Source organism: Taudactylus pleione, unplaced genomic scaffold (genome assembly GCF_031769625.1).
Source record: "Taudactylus pleione unplaced genomic scaffold, aTauple2 ptg000507l, whole genome shotgun sequence".
NCBI lineage: Eukaryota > Metazoa > Chordata > Amphibia > Anura > Myobatrachidae > Taudactylus > Taudactylus pleione.
In genome coordinates this window covers 1089067-1100605 of record NW_028284909.1, presented here as the reverse complement: position 1 = coordinate 1100605, position 11539 = coordinate 1089067, and positions in this window count along the sequence as shown.

Here is an 11539-nt window from a genome sequence, read left to right as displayed (position 1 = left end):
CCGTATACCCTGATAGTCCTTTGTCCTATCCCCACATGGCAATGTGGCAGGATTTGTTATATCAGGTGACTAAGAAGGGGGAAGATGTTGTGGAACAACTAATAGTTCCCAAAGCCTACAGAAGAACAGTGTTGGATCTGGCCTATGGTCATATAACGGCAGGCCATCTAGGGGTAGAGAAAACCACTGAGCGAATAATGCAGAGGTTTTTCTGGCCCGGGCTTCATAAAGAGGTATCTGACTTTTGCGCATCCTGCCCTGAGTGTCAGTATCATGCTCCCAGGCCACATTTTAAGGGTCCACTAGTTCCATTGCCTATTATAGAGGTGCCGTTTGAAAGAATAGCGATGGATTTGGTTGGACCCTTAATGAAGTCTGCCAGGGGACACCAGTATATTCTGGTCATAATGGATTACGCTACCAGGTACCCGGAAGCGATTCCGTTGCGCAATACGTCAACCAAGACCATTGCCAGAGAGCTAGTTCATGTCTTTAGCAGGCTGGGTATACCTAAGGAGATACTAACTGACCAGGGTACACCGTTTATGTCCAAAGTCATGAAAGAGTTATGCCGCCTGTTCAAAATCGAACAGTTAAGAACTTCGGTTTATCACCCCCAAACCGATGGGCTGGTCGAGAGGTTTAACAAGACGTTAAAACACATGCTTAGGAAAGTGGTCGACAAGGATGGTAGGGATTGGGATTACTTATTGCCGTATTTATTGTTGGCCATAAGAGAAGTTTCCCAGTCCTCCACCGGGTTTTCACCCTTCGACTTGTTGTATGGGAGACACCCAAGGGGGTTACTAGACATTGCCAAATAGACATGGGAGGGGCAGTCTAGTCCTTACAAAACGGTGATTGAGTATGTTTCTCAAATGCAGGAGAGAATTGCTGTGGTAGTGCCGATAGTGAGAGAGCACCTGGAACAGGCTCAACAGGCACAGCAGAGGGTATACAACCGCAATGCTCGGTTACGCAGCTTTGCTCCTGGGGACAGAGTGTTAGTATTGGTTCCCACTGTGGAAAATAAACTTTTGGCTAAATGGCAAGGGCCCTTTGAAATCTCTTAGAAAGAGTGGGGCAGGTCAATTACAAAGTTTACCAGCCGGGGAAAAGAAAGCCGGAACAGATATACCATATAAATCTGTTAAAGCCCTGGAAAGATAGAACGGTACTGTCGGCCGTCCGAGACCCTCCAGTAAGTCCAGGGCCCTTAGTTCCCGAAGTGACAGTGGCAAAAACCCTGTCGGCAATTCAACAACAAGAGGTCAAGGAGTTTCTGATTAGAAATAGGGTGCTATTCTCTGACGTACCTGGGAAAACCTTGGTCATTAAACATGACATCATCACTGACCCAGGGGTTAAAGTTAATCTAAAGCCCTATAGGTTACCAGAAGCACAAAGAGAATCGGTGTCGAAAGAAATTAAAAATATGCTAGAGTTAGGGGTTATTGAAGAATCACATAGTGAATGGTCAAGTCCCATTGTGTTGATCCCAAAGCCCGACGGGAGTGTGCGTTTCTGCAATGACTTCCGAAAGTTGAACAGTGTTTCAAAATTCGATGCCTACCCGATGCCAAGAGTGGATGAACTGATTGAGAGACTAGGGACGGCAAGGTATTTAACCACTCTTGACCTAACCAAAGGGTATTGGCAAGTACCGTTAACCGAGAGCGCCAAACAAAAGACAGCTTTTTCAGCGCCAGAGGGCTTGTTTCAGTACAAGATGTTGCCCTTCGGGCTACATGGGGCACCTGCTACCTTCCAAAGAATGATAGACGGTATGCGGCTGCTTATCTGGATGACGTGGTTATTCATAGTCCTGATTGGCAGTCTCACTTACCCAGGGTACAAGCAGTGTTGGACTCCATCTATAAGGCAGGTTTGACAGCCAACCCAAAAAAATGTTGTCTAGGCATGGAGGAAGTAAAATATCTGGGATACACCATTGGCAGAGGCCTGATAAAGCCTCAGCTCAATAAAATTGATGCCATACAAAACTGGCCTCGGCCTCTGAATAAGAAGCAGCTGAGAGCCTTCTTGGGAATTACGGGGTACTACAGGAGGTTTATACCCAACTTTGCCACCATGGCAGTCCCACTGACTGACCTGACCAAAGGCAAACAAAAAGTCATGGTAGAATGGAGTCCTGAGGCAGAGAAAGCTTTTCAGGAGTTGAAAGTAGCATTGTGTTCCCAACCAGTCCTGATGACTCCTAATTTTGAAAGGGAATTCATAGTACAAACCGATGCATCAGAAGTAGGTATAGGAGCGGTCCTGTCCCAGAACAAGGAAGGTGAGGAACACCCTATTTTCTATCTTAGCAGAAAGTTGAATGTACATGAGAGAAACTATGCCACAGTGGAGAAGGAGGCGTTGGCCATAAAATGGGCGTTAGAGGCTCTCAGGTACTACTTGGTTGGAAGAAAGTTCAAATTGATCACTGACCATGCCCCTTTGAAGTGGATGTCCGAAAATAAGGACAGTAATGCGAGAATTACGAGATGGTTCTTGGCGTTACAAACTTTTACATTTTCAGTGGAACACAGGCCAGGAAGCCAGCTGGCCAATGCTTACGCGTTGTCACGCGTTCATTGTTTGGGGGCTTCAGTTGTTCCGCCCCACAGGTCGAAACAAAGGGGGGGATATGTGATAGGATCACTGGTAAAGTGGTCTGTGGCAGGTACATTTGTCCCAGATTCCTGTCTTTTGTGTTTTAAACCCCCAGGAGAAAGTCTGCAGTGTAGCAGGCTTGATTTTCGGTTTTTTGAAAAGCCGGTTTGGGACCTGGGGGTTGTGGGTGAGAGGAGAGGGAGGGCTCCACCCACGGACACTCCAGGTTTTGGTTCTCGCAGCCTGGTAACAGGTTGTTAGGGTTTCCACCTGAGAGTGGCCAATATAAGCCTAGTGTGTTGAGGCCTGATTGTCTCACCTGGGAGAGCAGAGAGGGAGTTTGCTCAGAGACACTTGGAAAACCTATCTGTGAGTGCTGTGCTGTGCTTTGTTGCTGGCGAGGGCATTAGGCCCTGCCAGGTTCTGGTAGTGAGGGAACCACCTGTGAAGTTAGTGCCCCGACAGGGCTAGGATTTATGTTTATGTTTTCTTTATGTTATTTCTGACATTTGTACAATAAAGACTGGCGCCGACCAGCTTGTACTCGCATCCAGACTGGTGTGCTGCTTCCCTGCTGCTGTGTGTGTGTGTGTAAGGAAGGAGTCCCCTACCCAGGAGAGGGACCTCCTATTCTGACTGTGTCACAATATATATATATATATATATATATATATATATATATACACACACACACACAGGTTGAGTCTCTGATATCCAAAGTGCTTGTGACCAGGGGTATTTTGGATATCGGAATATTCCATATTTTGGAATACTTGCATACCATAATGCGATATCTTGGGAATGGGACCCAAATATACACACAGAATGCATTTATGTGTTATATATACCTTATACACACAGCTGCAGGTAATTTTATACAATATTTTCAATAATTTTGTGGCTCAAACAAAGTTTGTGTACATACATGAAATTCATTTATGTTTCATATACACCTTATACACACACAGCCTGAAAGTAATTTTATACAATATTTTAATAATTTGTGCCTTAGACACAGTTTGTGTACAGTGAACCATCAAAAATCAAAGGTTTCATTATCTCAGTCATGCTAAAAAATATTCCGTATTTCAGAACATTCCGTATTTCTGAATATTTGGATATGGGAGACTCAACCTGTGTATGTATATATATTATATTATATATATATACACACACATATATAATGATAAAGGTATGCGTTCGGCATCCCGGGGGTCTGGGTGCCGATGCTTACCTTAACCGGTGCCAGAATACCGATGCTGGTCAGAATCCCGGCACCAGCATCCTCACTGACTGGATGCCGAAGGTAAGTAGCGGGATGGGGGGAGGGTTAGGTTTAGGGGTTAGGGTTATGCTGGGCTGCAGGCTTAAATGCTTTGATCAAATCATTACAAAATCTCCTTTGTTTTATTTGCTGCACACACATAAATTTGCAGTATATTATTGTTAGCGCCGATACCAAAAGTTTTTCTGTTTTGTATACATTTATGGCATTAATATTGCCATGCTGCTGGTACCATGTATGATATGGGTAAAACCAAGCGCAGGCATATTTCTTTTCTGTTTTGTTTCAAAATGTTGCCTTGTGCTATCATGGCAGCTTTCAATTAAGGCTGTAAAAGGCCTAGTTGGGTGTGGCTAACAGCCAGCCCTGTATAGATGTGTCCCTCTGTATCTAGGAGGTGAGTACATTTAACTGCAATGTAATGATGTGCTGGGCATATATGCTAGTGTTAGGGACCTGCAGAAAAATGGGGTCCCTTGATGCTGGGCTGAAGGCTTAAATGCTTTGATCAAATCATGACAAAATCCCCTTTGTTTTATTTGCTGCACACACATAAATTTGCAGTATATTATTGTTAGCGCCGATAGCAAAAGTTTCTCTGTTTTGTATACATTTATGGCATTAATATTGCCATGCTGCTGGTACCATGTATGATATGGGTAAAACCAAGCGCAGGCATATTTATTTTCTGTTATATATATATATATATATATATATATATACACACACACACACATATAATGATAATGGTATGCGTTCAGCATCCCGGCGGTCTGGGTGCCGACGCTTACCTTACCGGTGCCAGAATACCGATGCCGGTCAGAATCCCAGCACCAGCATCCTGACTGACAGGATGCCGAAGGTAAGTAGCGGGATGGGGGGAGGGTTAGGTTTAGGGGTTAGGGTTAGGCACTAAGGGGGGAGGGGGAGGTTAGCTTTAGGCACTAGGGGGTAAGATTAGGTTCAGGCACCAGGGAGGGAGGGAGGGAGAGGGGGAGGGTTTGCATACCGACCAGGGGCATAGAGAGCCCTGCAGGGCCCAGGTGAAGAGGGGGCGCAGCCTAATTGTGTGAGGCGTGGACATGCCCCCTTGATAAAAAAACAGCAACAGGGGGCACTGTGAGCCCCTCAGCCCGGCGCAAAGCCAGGGGGGGGCGCGATTAGTGTGACCGCTCCCCCCCACAGGCATAGGAGACTGTTGTGGCTGCTGCCTAGCAGCCGCGAGCAGTCTCCCACTGCAGCTCAGAACACGCTGTGTACTGGGCTGCTGTGAGGGAGAGAGAATGGAGGGGGGGGTGGCGCCAGGCCCCTCAGGAAGCCAGGGCTCGGGTAAATAGTACCCACTCCTCCCTCTTGGCGTCCCTGATACCGACCACCAAGTGTCGGTATGTTAACCATGTCAGGATCCAGGTGTCGGGATTCTGACCGCCTGGATCCCATCTGTCAGTATTACATACCGATTCCTCATGACTATAAGAATAGAAATGTTTCAAACAACCAATTAAATACAATAAATTCATACCAAAAAGTGTCTTAAACAATTATCATTTAAAGAGAATTTGTATATTTGTATATTCAAAAGGATTTTAAAAGGAATAAAAATACAGGAGACTTTTACATCTGTTTGTCATTGTCATTGTGTTATGACATTGCACTGAATGTTAGCTCATTATCTGACAATTGCAGAACACCTCCAGCTTTAAAGTTGTACAACACACCCTGTTTTCCTTCTTGTACATTATCACTCAAGAACACATGTTTGTTATCTCCAGCAAAATAAAAAAATATGCATAATTTGCATTCCTAACCATGTAAACAATCCCTTCTTACCAGAGTTTACAATCTATTAGTAAATTTGGGATTAGATACAAAAGGTACACTACTTACATGTTTTGAACAATGGACCACATCCTGTATGTATAGAGGGGTGTAATATTGTTACATTATAACATGGAAGAGTCACATACATGGCAATTGGTATTATCCATTTCTACAGAATGATTTTGTTACATACAGGGCCACCCACAGGGGTAGTCAGGGGGAGACACATGTTGAGGGGCCTGGCATGTAGGGCATGGGTGTAGTAGCTATTACCGGGCATGGCCGGTGGTTCAAATCCCGACATCGGCAGCCCGACAAGGGTGAAGATCCCGATCGTCCCTAAGGTAAGTATTGCTAACCTAATCCCCCCCCAACCCTCCCTTAGGGGTGCCTAACCCTAACCTCCCCCCAAGTGCCTAACCCTAATCCCCCCTCTAAGTGCCTAAACCTAACCCCCCCTTCCCCACAGCCTAAAATAAGTCCCCATGGGGGGGTGCCTATCCCTAACCTCCCCCTGAGGGTGCCTAACACTAACCCCCCCTTCCCCTAGCCTAAACCTAACACTCCTGGTGGGGGGTGCCTAACCCTAAGTCCTCCTGGGAGCCCTAAACCTAATCCCCCCCCCCCCTGTGGCTGTCCGCGTCCAGCGCCCGGCTTACCTTCATTCGGTATGCCGGGCGTCGGTCTTCCGGCGTCTGGTTAATGACAGGTGTCGAGTTTTCGACGCCTGTCATTAGTACCACGCCGGGATTAGAAAGTCTGGAAGCCGGCGGTCGGCATTTAGACCATCGGCTTCCAAACTACATCCTGTAGGGCATCTGCTCAGCATTGCTGAAACGTCTTTGGTGGCAGTGTAAAAGTAGGAGATCCGAGGATGGGTCCCTTAGGTGCTCACCTCGAGAACTCTTTCAGGAGAACTTACACACAGCGGCTGCCCAGTGGTTCGATGCCTATCCCTGTGGACACTCAAGACAGTTCACTTAAACGGTGAATAGGACAGTAGGTTTACGTCCGTCCCTCTCTGTTCACAGACGGTCACCTTAACCTATAACAAGACAGCCCTTCTCGGGGGTAGAGTGAAAGATTATCCCTGAAACACTTGGCCTCAGATCCCAAGTCTCACCTATAAGTCTTGGCACACTAGCTGACACTGCAGCCCTTGACCGAACTGTGCCCAGGAGGAAGATAGCTAGTAAGACGCACAAAGAGCACACTCACCGCTATTCTTCTTGAGCGGCGTCTGTTGCAGCGCCATGCAAGAAGAGAGGACACACCACCCGTACAATTCCCAACCTCTTACTGGCCCTAATGGAGTGCCCACCCAACTATTATCTAACTTTACAACACAGCACCTAACTTAACCGAGGTCTAGGACCTGTTTCAGAGTTGCGCGCTGATTTTGCCGCAGCCTAGTCAACGTTTTATGCCAATGCCGTGGCTGATTTTCTTAATACTGAGACATCCACTTGCAGCTTCTAGCAATGGTTCAATACCTTCTCAGTGAGTCTTTAGACACTTCCTAGGTGCACCATCAGAAGCACCATCAGTGCACCATCAGAAGCAACATTGAAGCGTACACCAGCCTATGGCAGGCACAGTTTCTCTGTGCGAGCAAAGGTGCTGAGAGAAGGGGGGAGTGGATACTTTACTCGGGCCCAGGCTTGTTGGTGGGGCCAGACGGGGGCCGGGGTCTGACATTGCCCCCCCTCCCTCCCTCTTACCTGTCAGCAGCCCAGCCGTTGGGAGCCGTTAAGCAGCAACAGCAGTCTCCTTTGCCTGTAGGGGGGGGAGTGATCACACTGATTGCGCCCCCACGGATTTGCGCCAGGCTGAGGGGCTCACATCACCCACCTCCCCAAAGCGAAGCGCCGCAAATGTTTTTTTTTTATTATTTTTTCTAAGGCGGCATCGCCACGCCTCCCGCAATTCGGCCACACATCCTCAATAGTACTAGGGCCCAGGCCGGCTCACTACGGCCCTGTGTACCAATATGGCCTCCTGTGTGAGCAGCTGTGCATCTTTGGACGCAGCTGTTTACAGCGATATGCCCGCGACACCCCAGCGTCTGCTAAGCCACTAGCCTGTTACCTCCTAGGAATGCCCATTGAATTCCACAGGCCCAAATCTGTTCTGCGTCTCTGCGTGGTAACAATCAGAGCGCATGCACTGTGTGACTCCGACGCATGCGCAGAAGAAAGAAATATTAGCCATTTGCGTGAATATTGACTTTGAATGATGCACCTAGTGTTAATATATCTGAAAACTAACCAGGGGTGTGGTACACTAATGGGCCTTCCTCTGCAAAGAGGTGCTATCCCGCTAAATAAGCTCAAGAGTAGTTACAAATAAATCACAGTGGTTAACTCAAATTAAACATGGCAGTTACATGGTGGAGCAGGACCACAGATAAACATGGATGCTTGGTGCACTTCTATAGAAACGACACCAATATTCGCCAAATGGTTAGCCAAGCAGTTGTAGTACCTGACCACGCACCCACTGGTGGCTGACCACACCCCTTAAGAATGGACACTTACCACTGCATACCCCCGGTGGACCCTTCATGCCCCAGCCCGATACTGAACCCAGTCCTCCCTTATTAAACACAATTAATTACTTAGCAAATTGATCTCAGCCACACAAGATGACACAATAAAATCAAGTTGGAACCGCTAGCACAGGCCTCTAAATCCTGAGGGCTTAACAAAAGGGCACATGGGAGCCAGACAGCCCTCCACGCAAGAGATAAGTAGTAGATAATTGGGGACCTATTTTCTTAGGGTATGGGAGCCAGTCAGCCCTCCACACACTCTATGAACCCAGTAAACGTGGGGCAACCTATCCCTAGTTCCTTTAGCAGCACAGATCTAATGCCGGACTTTGTTGGCGCAGGCCTAATGCTTTAACTATTGAGGGTCTTTGTGGGCGCAGGGGAGGGTGCCAATCCGGGAGACTTGTCTTCCTTTGCGAGTGGTCAATTTTCGGGAGCCTCCGGCCCATTACAGGAAGGTAGGCAAGTATGCGCTATACCATGCTTGGCAACTTTTCATTTTGTCCCCCTGGGAGAAGCCTGGGGAGAAGTGGATTATTGTAGAATCGCATCATTAAGTCCCGCCCCCTAATCAGGGACCCCCGATCTCTGTGAAAATTCTCCCAATTCTGCCCAATTCACTAGGAATTGGGCAGGAATACAGGAGAAGTGCCTACTCTAACAGGGGTGCAGGGGTTACCCCAAAAATCGGAAGCCTCCCGCGGCTTCCGGGAGAGTAGGCATGTTTGGCGCTATACTCTTTGTCTCATGTTTCTAGTGTGCGATTTAACTGTAATACCAAGGGACCTACTGTATTTATAATTGTGGTACTGCCCAGAATATTAAAATCCATAATTGCAGAAAGATCAGTGTGATTAGAAAGGAGGTGCGATTTACCAATGTACTCATCCCGGGACAGTTGCAGCTGTGCCAGCGAATGCAAAACCCCAACATTAACATAGGTCCTGGTTCTGAGTTGGGAATAAAGCAAGAAAGAGCAAGTAACTGTGGGCCTGCTTCAGAGATGGACGTAGAACACTTTGCTGCTACGTGTTTGGACCATACTTGCCAACCCTCCCTCATTGTCAGGGAGACTCCCTGAAATAGCAGCAATCTCCCTGTCTCCCTGAAGAGTCTATCAATCTCCCTCATTTCACCTTACCCTCATTATGACACTGTTATATAAAAGAAAAAACAGAGATATATACATTCAAATGGGATCATTAGTATAATTTCCCTGCATTAGTTATAAGGCACAATGATCCCTATGGTTACATGCATTTTCTGAGAAGTATCAGTATATTTTCATCAACAAGTAGATCTTACTAACTGCTTTGGGGATCATTTACATGTGGATGCAAATCAATTTTATGACACGCCTCTCAGATGTAGTAGTACACGCCCAGTTTAACGAGCGCTTGTAGGTGTTGCTTTCACAATCTCCCTGAAATGCTTTTTCAAAAGTAGGCAAGTATGGTTTGGACTCCTCCTGTCAGCATCTGTGATCTGAGTGCTGCATCCGAAGACACAGAATCAGTACAACATCGCAACCATCGGTCACAATCAGGGGCGTTTCTAGAGAGGAGGGGGCCCGTGTGCAGTCTCCGACACGGGCCCCATCCTCTCCGCCCGGCGGCCAGCAGCGCACTGAGTTTTGCGCAGCCAGCGCCGGAGTTATAGACTCTGAGCACTAGAGTGCGCCCAGAGTCTATAGTGTCTGGACAGGTCACCGGGAAAATGGCAGTGGCGGCCATTTTCCCTGTACTAAGCATGCGCAAACGATGGGAAAATGGCCGCTGCAGCCATTTTCCAGTCGTTTTACAGCGCCGGACTCCCGCGCTGAAGTGGGACTCCGGAGAGGTAAGTAATATTATGGGTGCAGGGTCTGCGGTGCAGGGCCCCCCTGGACCCAGACCAAATTGGTGCTGCGATCACATTAGCATGCGTCTCTGAATTATTCACATAGGGCCTGATTCAGACCCGGACGCTAAGCCGCGATTGCTCGCTATGGGCGATTCTCGCCCGTCTACGCATGCATATGCATCGCAGTGCACGTGCGCGAACCAGTCACTGCGATCGGGAATCGTGCGCTCGTAGTGCTAAGACTGAGCTCTACTATGAGTGTCTGCCGTTTGTGGGTGGAAACGAGAAGGAGCTTGTGAATGCGGGAGTGGTGCTGGGAACGCAGGCGTGTCAGGACATCAAAACAGAGTTCTATGGGTGTGCATAATTAGCATGGAAGCGGCATTGTACACGTCACTTGGTTGTATTTCAGCCTGCAGCGATCGCAGTGCTTGCGGTGGGATAGGGTCTACCTCAAGCGCTGCGTGCAGCTCTCGATGGTTTTTATTAATCATACACTTGATAATGATATACACTATTGTTTCTGGATGATTAAAGGGACTTAAGGCCATCAATCAGCAATCAGAAAACCACAATTGAACGATTTGAAGATTTGTTGCCCAATTTCAGGTTTCCCAATCTAGCAATCTGCACCCATACATTACAGATCTTTTTTTTCAGTGATTTTCAGATTGTTTTCAGTAAACACAGATCTACCAATCTTGAAAGGCCCATTCGTTTACTAGTAACGGTCTGTAAATCTGCTGATTATTACCATACACTAGCAATCTACAGCTCCAATTGGTCATGTTGGACACCTTGATTTAGCAATTCCAATCAGATTTTGGTGGAAATCTGCGATCTGTGAACCCCATACATTGCAGGGTTCTATACACAATCAACTGCAAAAAGCCAAATTTCCCCAATTGATTGCTGATGTCCAGATTTATCAGCGAGTGATATCCTTGTTATCACTCATTACTAATCTTAAATGGTGCTCCAACCAATCATCTTCTACAGTAATTGCCATGTGTTTGGAAAATGACAGGAGCTGATTGGCTGGAACACCAGGGCCATAACTAGGGTAGTTCAACCTGTGCCATGGCACAGGGCACTGAAGGGCAGGGGGCGCTGTTTGGGCCTGTCAATTTTCCTGTTTATTATCATTCTTACTTGTAGCTTCCTCTTCTTTTATCCCCAGCACCTCCTGGCCTCCCCTATCTCTTCCCTGGCCCTTCTCCATGAAGACATGGCCCTTTTACAGGTTCATTATGTTATGTACCTGTTTAAAAATTTGGGTGGGGGGGGGGGGGGCGCCAATGTTCTCTCTGGCACAGGGCACCAAAAAGTCTAGTTACGGCTTTGTGGAGCACCATTTAAGATTAGTAATGAGTGATAGCAAGAATATCACCCATTGATAAATCTAGGCCTAAAAAGCTTGATGA